The sequence below is a fragment of the Manis pentadactyla genome, chromosome 8 (assembly GCF_030020395.1).
Source record: "Manis pentadactyla isolate mManPen7 chromosome 8, mManPen7.hap1, whole genome shotgun sequence".
Taxonomy (NCBI): domain Eukaryota; kingdom Metazoa; phylum Chordata; class Mammalia; order Pholidota; family Manidae; genus Manis; species Manis pentadactyla.
This window is the reverse complement of record NC_080026.1, coordinates 60,651,011-60,663,028: the sequence shown is the minus strand read 5'-3', so window position 1 is coordinate 60,663,028 and position 12,018 is coordinate 60,651,011.

Sequence of the window (12,018 nt, the reverse complement as noted above, 5' to 3'; positions counted from 1 at the left end):
TCAAACCCAAAGACATGCACAGACTAAAAGTCAAGGGATAGAAAAAGATATTTCATGCAAACAACAAGGAGAAAAAAGCAGATGTTGCAGTACTAGTATCAGACAAAATAGACTTCAAAACAAAGAAAGTAACAAGAGATAAAGAAGGACATTACATAATGATAAGGGGATCAGTCCAACAAGAGGATATAACCATTATAAATATATATGCACCCAACACAGGAGCACCAGCATATGTGAAATAAATACTAATAGAATGAAAGGAGGAAATAGAATACAATGCACTCGTTTTAGGAGACTTCAACACGCCACTCACTCCAAAGCATAGATTCACCTAACAGAGAATAAGTAAGCACACAGAGGCACTGAACAACACACTAGAACACATGGACCTAATAGACATCTATAGAACTCTGCATCCCAAAGCAACAGGATCCACATTCTTCTCAAGTGCACATGGAACATTCTCCAGAATAGACCATATACTGGGCCACAAAAAGAGCCTCAGTAAATTCAAGAAGATTGAAATTCTACCAACCAACTTCTCAGACCACAAAGGTATAAAACTAGAAATAAATTGTACAAAGAAAGCAAAAAGGCTCACAAATGCATGGAGGCTTAACAACATGCTCCTAAATAATCAATGGATCAATGACCAAATTAAAATGGAGATCCAGCAATATATGGAAAGAAATGACAACAATAACACAAAGCCTCAACTTCTGTGGGATGCAGCAAAAGCAGTCTTAAGAGGAAAGTATATAGCAATCCAGGCATATTTAAAGAAGGAAGAACAATCCCAAATGAATAGTCTAATGTCACAATTATTGAAATTGGAAAAAGAAGAACAAATGAGGCCTAAGGTCAGCAGACGGAGGGACATAATAAAGATCAGAGAAGAAATAAATAAAATTGAGAAGAATAAAACAATAGAAAAAATCAATGAAACCAAGAGCTGGTTCTTTGAGAAAATAAACAAAATAGGTAAGCCTCTAGCCAGACTTATTAAGAGAAAAAGAGAATCAACACACATCAACAGAATCAGAAACGAGAAAGGACAAATCAAGATGAACCCCACAGAAATACAAAGAATTATTAGAGAATACTATGAAAACCTATATACTAAGAAGCTGGAAAACCTTGAAGAAATGGACAACTTCCTAGAAAAATACAACCTTTCAAGACTGACCAAGGAAGAAACAGAAATTCTTAACAGACCAATCACCAGCAATGACATTGAAGTGATAATCAAAAAACTACCCAAGACCAAAAACCCTGGGCCACATGGATTTACCTCAGAATTTTATCAGACATACAGAGAAGATATAATACCCATTATACTTAAAGTTTTCCAAAAAATAGGAGAGGAAGGAATACTCCCAAACTCATTCAATGAAGCCAATATTCACCCTAATACCAAAACCAGGCAAAGACCCCACCAAAAAAGAAAATTACAGACCAATATCCCTGATGAACATAGATGAAAAAATGCTCAACAAAATATTAGAAACTGAATTCAAAAATACATAAAAAGGATCATATACCATGACCAAGTGGGATTCATCCCAGTGATGCAAGGAGGGTACAACAGTCGAAAATCCATCAACATCATCCACCACATAAACAAAAAGAAGGACAAAAAACACAAGATCATCTCCATAGATGCTGAAAAAGCATTTGAAAATTCTACATCCATTCATGATAGAAACTTTTAACAAAATGTGTATAGAGGGCAAGTACCTCAACATAATAAAGGCCATATAAGATAAACCCACAGTTAACATCATACTGAACAGTGAGAGGCTGAAAACTTTTCCTCTGAGATCAGGAACAAGATAGGGATGCCCACTCTCCCTACTGTTATTCAACATAGTACTGGAGGTCCTAGCCACAGCAATTTGACAAAACAAAGATATACAAGGAATCCAGATTGGTAAAGAAGAAGTTAAAGTGTCACTATTTGCAGATAACATGATACTGTACATAAAAAACCCTAAAGACTCCACTCCAAAACTACTAGAACTAATATCAGAATTAAGCAAAGTTGTGGGATACAAAATTAATACAGAGAAATCTGTTGCAATCCTACACACTAACAATGAACTAGCAGAAAAAGAAATCAGGAAAACAATTCCATTCACAATGGCATCAAAAATAATAAAATACATAGGAATAAACCTAACCAAGGAAGTGAAAGACCTATACCCTGAAAACCACAGGACACTCTTAAGAGAAATAAAAGAGGACACTAACAAATGGTAACTCATCCCATGCTCTTGGCTAGGAAGAATTAATATTGTCAAAATGGCCATCCTGCCTAAAGCAGTATACAGATTCAATGCAATCCCTATCAAATTACAAAGAGCATTCTTCAACTAACTGGAACAAATAGTTCAAAAAGTCATATGGAACCACCAAAGACCCTGAATAGCCAAAGCAATTCTGAGAAGGAAGAACAAAGTGGGGGGGAATCTCACTCTCCAACTTCAAACTCTACTGCTAAAGCCACAGTAATCAAGACAATTTGGTACTGGCACAAGAACAGAGCCACAGACCAGTGGAATAGAATAGAGACTCCAGACATTAACCCAAACATATATGGTCAATTAATATACGATAAAGGAGCCATGGACATACAATGGGGAAATGACAGTCTCTTCAACAGTTGGTGCTGGCAAAACTGGACAGCTACATGTAAGAGAATGAAACTGGATCATTGTCTAACCCCATACACAAAAGTAAATTTGAAATGGATCAAAGACCTGAATGTAAGTCATGAAACCATAAAACTCTTAGGAAGAAGACACATAGGCAAACATCTCTTGGACATAAACATGAGTGACTTCTTCATGAGCATATCTCCCTGGGCAAGGGAAACAAAAGCAAAAATGAACAAGTGGGACTATATCAAGCTGAAAAGCTTCTGTACAGCAAAGGACACAATCAGTAGAACAAAAAGGCATCCTTCAGTATGGGAGAATATATTCATAAATGACAGATCCGATAAAGGGTTGACATCCAAAATATATAAAGAGCTCATGCACCTCGAGAAACAAAAAGCAAATAATCCAATTAAAAAATGGACAGAGGAGCTGAACAGACAGTTCTCCAAAGAATAAATTCAGATGGCCAACAGACACATGAAAAGATGCTCCACATCGCTTGTCATCAGAGAAATGCAAATTAAAACCACAATGAGATATCACCTCACCCCAGTAAGGATCGCCACCATTCAAAAGACAAACAAGAAATGTTGGTGAGGTTGTGGAGAAAGGGGAACCCTCCTGCACTACTGGTGGGAATGTAAATTAGTTCAACCATTGTTGAAAACAATATGGAGGTTCCTCAAAGAGCTCAAAATAGAAATACCATTTGACCCAGAAATTCCACTTGTAGGAATTTACCCTAAGAATACAGCAGCCCAGTTTGAAAAAGACAGATGCACCCCTATGTTTATCACAGTACTATTTACAATAGCCAAGAAATGGAAGCAACCTAAGTGTCCAAAAGTAGATGAATGGATAAAGAAGATGTGGTATATATACACAATGGAATATTATTCAGCCATAAGAAGAAAACAAAGCCTACCATTTGCAACAACACGGATGGAGCTAGAAGGTAGTATGCTCAGTGAAATAAGCCAGGTGGAGAAAGTCAAGTACCAAATGATTTCACCCATATGTGGAGTATAAGAACAAAAAAAAAAACTGAAGGAACAAAACAGCAGCAGAATCACAGAACCCAAGAATGGACTAACAAGTTACCAAAGGGAAAGGGACTGGGGAGGATGGGTGGGAAGGGAGGAATAAGGGTGGGCAAAAAGCAAGGGGGCCTTATGATTAGCATGTATAATGTGGGGGGGGCGCACAGGGAGGGCTGTGCAACACAGAGAAGACAAGTAAGTGATTCTATAGCATCTTACTATGCTGATGGACAGTGACTGTAATGGGGTTTGTGGAGAGGACTTGGTGAAGGAGGGAGCCTAGTAAACATAATGTTCTTCATGTAATTGTAGATTAATGATACCAAAAAAAAAATTGTGAGTTCTTGAATATTTTTCTGTACCTCCATAAGCATGTTTATAATTTTTATTTTTAATTCTCTTTCAGGAAGATTGGTGAGTTCAGTTTCATTCAGCCCTTTTTCTCAGGTTTGTTAGATTTTGGTCTGAGCCATGTTCTTTTGATGTTTCATATTTGTATGTGGTGTCCACTAGTGCCCAGAAGCTCCAGTCTCTGTAGCTGCTCAGCCCCTAGAGTGAGGTTGGGGGTCATAGTCGAGCAGAGCTGGTGCCGTTTCATGAGTTCTGCGCTGTTCATGAGGTCTGTATGTAGTCTGGTTCAGCCTTATTTCTTGTTGCTGTTTTAGGATTAGTTGTATTAATTAACTAAATTTTCATACTATTTATGGTTTTGGGAGGAGTTCTCCATCTCACCTCTCAGGCTGCCATCTTGAATCCTCTGTCTAAATTATTTTTATGCAGTCTGGAGAGTGGAAGGTCAACGTTTCTGTGTCTTTTGGGCCTTGATTGTTCTCAACTCTGAAATAATCTACATGTTACAGTGGCCCATCTTGGGGCAGCCTGCCCTTGATCCCTACAGTTCCCTTCTCTGAAACTTGCCTTGAAGTTCACATTAAAAATTGAGGTAATAAATGTCCTATGACATTGAATCAGTCTAGGCCAGTTCAGTTGAGTGCTGTTGCAGGTGTGTTCCCAAACTAAGGCCTATGGCTCAAGTTAATCAGGTATTAAATGAGATATTTCTATGGACACAAAAGAAAAATAAGGTTAATGGTTGTAGCAAATTATAAACCAACTGTCTGAGTTCTGGTTGCTGCCAATGGGAAGATTTCTAGATGTCAGTCTTAGAATACTCTCATCACCATCAGGCAGAGTGAGTGCAGGCTGTAGCAACCTTAGATTTTCCTGGTTTGTGGTTCAAATGTTTCTGGTGATCCTTGGGTGGCCCATACAGCTACTGGCAGAAGATTGTCTAAACATGGTCTGTTGTGGTGATTTTGTCAGACACATAGACAGAAATGAATGGGATGAAAAGGAGAGGGGGCCCCCCAAAAATGACTCAGTGAGTGGATCAGATAGATCCAGAGAGCCAGAAATGACTCAGAAAGTTAATCAGATGGAGCCACAGGGTCCAAGAGTGACTCAGGAAATGTCCAGGGTCTCCCCAGATCAGAAACATCAGAGGCACAGGCACAGCACAGTCCCTGTCCTCATTTCACCAATGAGAACAAGCCTAGAGGGCTAAGAGCTGTCAATCAAGGACCTCTCTGCTCTGCCAAACCCCATAAAAGAAGCCTCAGAATGCTCATTTGGGCCTGTCTCATCTTAGGCCGGCCCGCTCTGTTACTCTATGCAGAGTGCATTAAAACTTAGTTTGCTTTCTTGACTTTGGTTTCTCATCTCACTATATCTGAAATTCCCAGTGACACTGAGCCGAGTTCCTTCCTAACAATTTCTCATATGTTTATATCAAAACGTTACCTTCTGTTTGAACAGTTTCAGGAAAAAGGGCAGTTTTAGTTCTCAGTGATTTCAAGTCACAAGGTTGGGAGAAAAACCGAAAACACTAGTTTGGAGGGAAGTAGCCAGACACTGGAGGAAACTAGAAAAATTACAACAAACAGAATTAGAATCTAATGTCCTTAAAGATGCACTACTACAATAATTTTTCTTTTTAAAATCACCCTCATTTTTAATTAGAAGTAACCACATTAAGACCTGTTTGTTTGTAAAATAAAGTTTATCTTCAAAATACTTGGCCTGATTATTTACATGAGTTCATTAAGAATAGCAGTTGATCACACAGGCTCTTTTAAATGCTTTGCTGGAACTTTCATAAGGAATTTCAGATTAAACTTTTAAAGGCCTCTTGAGGCCAGGAAAGCCAGCCAAGGACTTGCCATCAGATTTCTCCTGAAAATGCCTGTAGATTTGGGTGAATTCCTCTCTCTGATGTCCCCAAGATATTCTGAGGTTTTTGTGCCTGCTGTAAAGTGACCTTCCTTACTCATCTTGTAAGGCTGCTGGGAACCTGTAAGCAAGGTACGAAGCCAATTTTTCCAAAGGGATTTATTGGTTCCATAAAGGCAACCTTAGTTCCTGAAAGCTGTCTGGTCATATCTGAGTTTATGCACATCTCTTTCAAATATGACATTCCAGTTAAAGCCTTGGTAATATAACCATTTCCAATTGTGTCCTATTTTAAGGAAAACAGATTCTTATTGAATGTATGTAAATAAATATATTGCCATAAAATATAAAAATACTGGGAGTTTGCAAATTCTGGAGGGAACAGGTAGAGAGAAGAAAAAAAAATGTTTCAGTTCTGTTTACAAAGGCAAAATTTGCCAAATTGCTGTAAATCACAAAGTCTTAACAAAAAGCTTCCTTAAGCCTGGAAAAATAAAACATTTCAAACAAATCATTAAAATTAAAATCGTCTCATTCACTTTGATTAGTTCCATGTTATTAAATCTTGTTTTGCTTGAATCCAGTTTTTCCACTAGTTCAGGAGTAAAATAACAACTGTCTATAAATGACAAAATACTTAGAAATGGCAATAATTAAAGATCTGATGAGAGTTTATAATCAATTCACAAGGAAATTTGGTTATTTCTGTAATATAAAACATTTCAATAATTATAAGTGATAATAAACGGCATATTAGATTTCTAGGAGTTCCATATAATTCCTAGAACATATTTTAATAACCTTTTTCCACACCAATAAAATCTAAGGTTTAGCATCACTTATCTGACAGTGCTTCCCATACAATTAAAGATGTCAAGTAGATAAGCCAAATTTTGTTAAATATCTCTTTTTTGTAAGAAAATATTCTGACGTGTTTGAGGGGCCCACAGGGAAATCTCAGAGTTAAGGAGAGGAAATCTCAGAAGTAACGAGAACTTCCAGAATTTGATTTGGGGAAGTTGTCAAAAATATCAAAAGTTTTGAACAAAACAGGATCATAGATCATGAAATCAATACTTATTCCTTTAATTAAAGTGACATTAAAAGATTTTAAAGGCAAATACACAAGGTTACATAGTTGTCACTAAAACCTAGCTCTTTTGATATTGATTTTGTTTTCTCAAGACGTGAAGCACAAGAAATCCTGACAAAACAATTATAAAAGTCTTTTATAGTCTTAATATTTTAAGAATAGACCAATAATTCAGGGAGACTTTGCCCTTTTAAGAAACAGAAAACGAGATTCTAATCTTGTGTGCTTCATACTAAAACTTGGTTTAATCTTAGACATCATGACCATACGTTAAGTTCCTTTTCTGAGATTCCTTTCACAGAAATCTACAATTTTCCACTCTACTTTTAGATTTTCTCCTGTTTTCCTTCTTTATCAAACTCCTTAGGGCAGATATTTTCTCTTTTCTTAACAAAACCACATTTCCATTTCTCCTACCTTTTACCTAAAGCACACATCCTAACTTTTCATGCATATTTCCCTTATTATTCCAAGTAGTCTTAATTAGAATTTAAAACCCTTAGGAACCTTAATTTTCAGTGAAAACTTAGAATTAAGCAACTGTGACCTGTACACGAGCATTCTTTAGATTGGCAGATTTATGAATACATTTCATAATTCCTAGAAACATGCTTCTTCATAGTACAATCTTTCAATAAGCACAAAATGTTTACTAACAGACACAAGTTATCTTTAATTTCTCTTTAATAAGGAATCCAAAGTAAATAAACCCATACATTGGTAATTAATGTTTCAGTATTTTGTCTTATTTGGAAATGATCTAGATATTCAAAGAATTTTACTTAACTCATTAGCATACCAAAACTTTAAGGTTTCAGGTTACCAAAAAGATTTTTGAGCTGTTTTTAGGTACACATATGTTAAGACATAAGTATTGCTAAAAAGTCCACCTAGTACATGTACTTAGTTTATGTGTTTAGAGTATTCATAAAAAGGCTTCATTAGACATCAAAGTCAGCCACTCTCACAATTTTTTCTGAAAGATTTAACAGGTAAGAAATGTATATGACTTTTAAGTAAACCTAGCCAGAATAAAAGTTTTAATTCTAATGCTTTTAATTCCAAAGACAGTCTATCTTAATTAAACCAAACTTAAATTAGCTTTAATTTACCAAAGATTATAATAACTCCTATGCCTCCATGCCAAAAAACCAAAAACCCAATTAAAAAGTGGGCAGGGACCTGAATAGACATTTTTTCAAAGAAGACATACAATTGGGCAACAAACATGAAAAGATGCTCTGCATCACTAATAATCAGGGAAATGCAAATCAAAACCACAGTGAGATGCCAAAAGAAAAACCAAAGTAAAATAAAATGAAATTTGTCAAATAACAAGTATTCAAGAAAATGTAGAGAAATTGGAACAGTTGCAATATTACTTGTGGGAATGTAGAATGGTGCAGTCAGTGCGGAAAACAGCATGGCATAGTTAAAATAGTTAAACATAGAATTTAACATGAAGCAGCAAATCCCCTCCTAGGGATATGCCCTAAAGAAGTGAAAGCAGGGACTCAAACAAATACGTGTATTCCAATGTCCATAGTAGCATCAAGCACAACAGCCCCCAAGAGGAAACAGCCCAAGTGCTCATCAACACATGAACAGAAAATGTACCATATACGTACAATGGAATATTATTCAGCCATAAAAAGGATTGAAATTCTGATACATGCTACAACATGGGTGGACCTCACAAAAGAAGCCAGACATGAAAGGCCAACTGTTGTGTGATTCCATTTATATGAAGTGTCAAGAACAGGCAAATTCATAGATACAGAAAATAGAATAGAGGTTGCCAGGAGTTGGGGAGGGATGTATGTGAAGTTATTGTTTATACAAGTTTTAGTAAACTCTGCCCTTGACAAAGTACATAAGCCATGGCTAGCTCCATGAAGAACAGTTGTGAGGGGCCCTGAGAAGGAGAAAACAAAAGACATGGAATGGCCCATCAAAAGGGGAGCATAGATCAACAGCAAGGCCTGCATAGCTCTATTCTTCTGTTCACCTGGACCAGGTGGAGGCTGTGAAGGACACAAACATGCTGCATCCAGATGGTCCTTTGAGGATGCCCCTCAGCTATCATCCTGAGAACCTCTCACCCTGCCTTTCCCAAGTTAGAGACATGCAGTGACAGATGGCCCTATCATTTGGTCCAACTTGGGACAACATTGAGGGTCAGTTGAGGCTGTCAGACCTGCATAGAAGCTCCACTTAATCCTACTTCTTCCCATTTCATTACACAGGGGTTGATGCCAAGGTGCTGGTCAATGAGCATTGTGCACAGGCTCCATGTCTGGAGTGGATGGATCTTGAAGCTCTGCTCTCTCCCCTAGGCCATCCCCTCTTCCTCCGCCTTTGTCACACATGTGGGTGCTCCCCTGGATTCTGACTCTCCATTATCTTTTCACTGGGCACACCCACTGGGACCTTACTTGACTTGCCCCAGCCTAGAATGAATGAGCAAGACTACTCATCACATGGGTGACAGATCCCGGAGAACCTCAGGAGTGCTACCAGCAGAGACATTAGACTCACATATCCCTCACCCCAAAGGGCACATGGGAAGAAAGCTGAGTCAGGAAGGCAAAGCTAGGTCAGGGGCCCCTGCGGGGCAGGGAGATCCCAGAATGTGTGATTTTGATTTTGGCTTTCCTGACGGTTCATTTTATACTCATCTTCCATGACTGCATCTGATGTACAGAGAAACTACCTACAAGCTCTCCTTCATCTTCATTGCAACTTGATGTGATAGGTATGAAGACCTGGGTTGTACAGATTGGGACACTGAGGCACAGAGAGATGAAGCAACTGGCCCAAGGCTCCCTGACTGGTGATAAGAGTTTGCCGGACTGTAGGGCTGGGGCTGTCTCCTACTCCCTTTTCCCCAAGAAGAGCAGGGAGCAGCCACAAGAGGGAGAATGTTCTCACTCTCCAAGCACTTCTCATCAAGCCGGCTCTATCTGGGTGTGTGCAGCTCCTGGCCCTGGGGCTGTGGTTGGCATGGTTTCAAGTCTTGCCTGGCCCTCCGCAGCAACACTCCAGGCACATCCCTCACTAACGGACCAGGGCTAGGAAGTGGGTGTGTAAAGGCTTTCTTAGACACCCTCAGCTTCTCCTCCCATTTGCAGAATCCAGCAGGATTTAGTCCTTCCAGCCAAAATAGCAAGTGTCAAGACTGATGGCAGTGGTGGGGGGCGGGGAGCAGAGTGCTGTGGCACAGCCTGTCCTGGAGCCTGAGTGGGATACAAGGGACTTAAGTTGCTCCCCTTCCTCTCCTTCCTTCTCCACTTTGAGAGCAAGGCCTATACTCTTCACCCTGAGCTGCTGCGAGAGCCAGCTGTGGTCCGGACGAGTGCCACCTGCCAGCATTTAAGAAGTCGAAGGAGGCGGGGGAAGAGAGGGGCAGGAGTGGGGATGGCCTGGTTCCCCACTTAAGCTGTTTCTCTGGTGCCTTTCTCATACCCCCATCTCACACTTCCTTGGGGGAGAGAGAGGGGAGTATCTTCCCACTGTCCAACATCTGGAAGCAAACTAGCTTGATTGACATTGAATAACACTTAAATAACACTTGATTGACACTTGCACCTCAGCCTCTGTTCCATCATCCTAAAATGAGGACAGAGACCCATTCCCTTAAGCTTTGGAAGGCCTAAATGGGTGGGCAAATTTCCTGGCACATAGTGCCCAATTAATATCATTACACATGCCCCGCCTGCACCCCGAGCCCTTCCCCATCCATCCCAGGGCCTCGATGTGCCTGAGCAGGCCTGACAGCAGAGACTGGGGTGTGGGCAGGGGCACTATAACATGGCAGCTGAGGGGACCCTTTGGACTCACTAGCCCTCTCTGCAAAGACTGACCAAGGAGGCTCTCAGTCCCCCACAGGACCCATTCATACCCCAACCCAAGCCCAAGGTGGGAATCACTAGACTCCTGGGCTGTGCTGAGGATCAGTGAGGCAAGAGCTGCCCAGGGCAACTCAGAGTCCCTCCCCGAGACAGTGAGGAGATACTTTTCTTCCTTGGCAGGGGAGGCTCCCAGCTCTGCTGGGTCAGCTTAGAAGCTGGTGGGCTGGGCTTGCATCCCCCAACTGGCAGTCTCCATGGAGACCAGGGGGAGTCAGGGGCAGTCCCACCTGGGATGGCATGAGGCAGCTCAGTGAGCCTGCGTCCTGTGGCCCCTCCAGCCTCTGGGCTGCTTCCTCCAGCCTCTACAAGCCGCCCCCTTTCAGGAGACTGCATATCACAGGCCTTCCCTGCTCTCCATGCAGGGATGATTTTGAGGATGACAGAAGTGGAGAGAAAGGGCTTTGGGAACCAAAGAGTCCTTCAAATACAGGGACAGTCATACCACTGTTGCCATTGAATAAGTAGTATTTATTCTCAGCCCAACACAGGAAGTGAAAATGGAAGCAAGATCATCTCTCTGGACCTGAGACCCCACCCCACTTCCTTCTGTGAGAGCCAGAAGGTGCCTAACCAACAGCCCAGCTCCCCAGGGCTCCAGACAAACAGACCAAAGTGTCCTGGAAGTGCACATAAATGCAACAGCCTCTAGAACTGTGAGAAAATAAATCTGTTTTTTCACAGCCATTTGTTTGGCCATTTATTCACATATATTGGTATACATTTCTTCAGAGTATGTTTGACTTTTGTATTTCTGCTCTATCTGTAGTTATACCTTCTTTTAAAATGTTGGGTAGTAAATCTTTGATACTAAAATTTCATGGAGTGGCTATAAGGAAAACTGTGTTTAGAAAAGCTCCTAGGGGAGATTATAATTTTTTAAAAATGAAGCACTGTTGTACTTTACAGTCAATTTCATTAGACCACTATCTAAATCAGTAGTTTCACTTTGCTTTTGATGTTATTACTATCTTTTGCTTCATTTTTCACATATTTTCCATTTATAAAATCTCCTCCACTTCATTTTCTTGGGTTTACCCATCTTACTCTTTTTCTATTGTTTTAGGTCAATTATTAGCTCATGT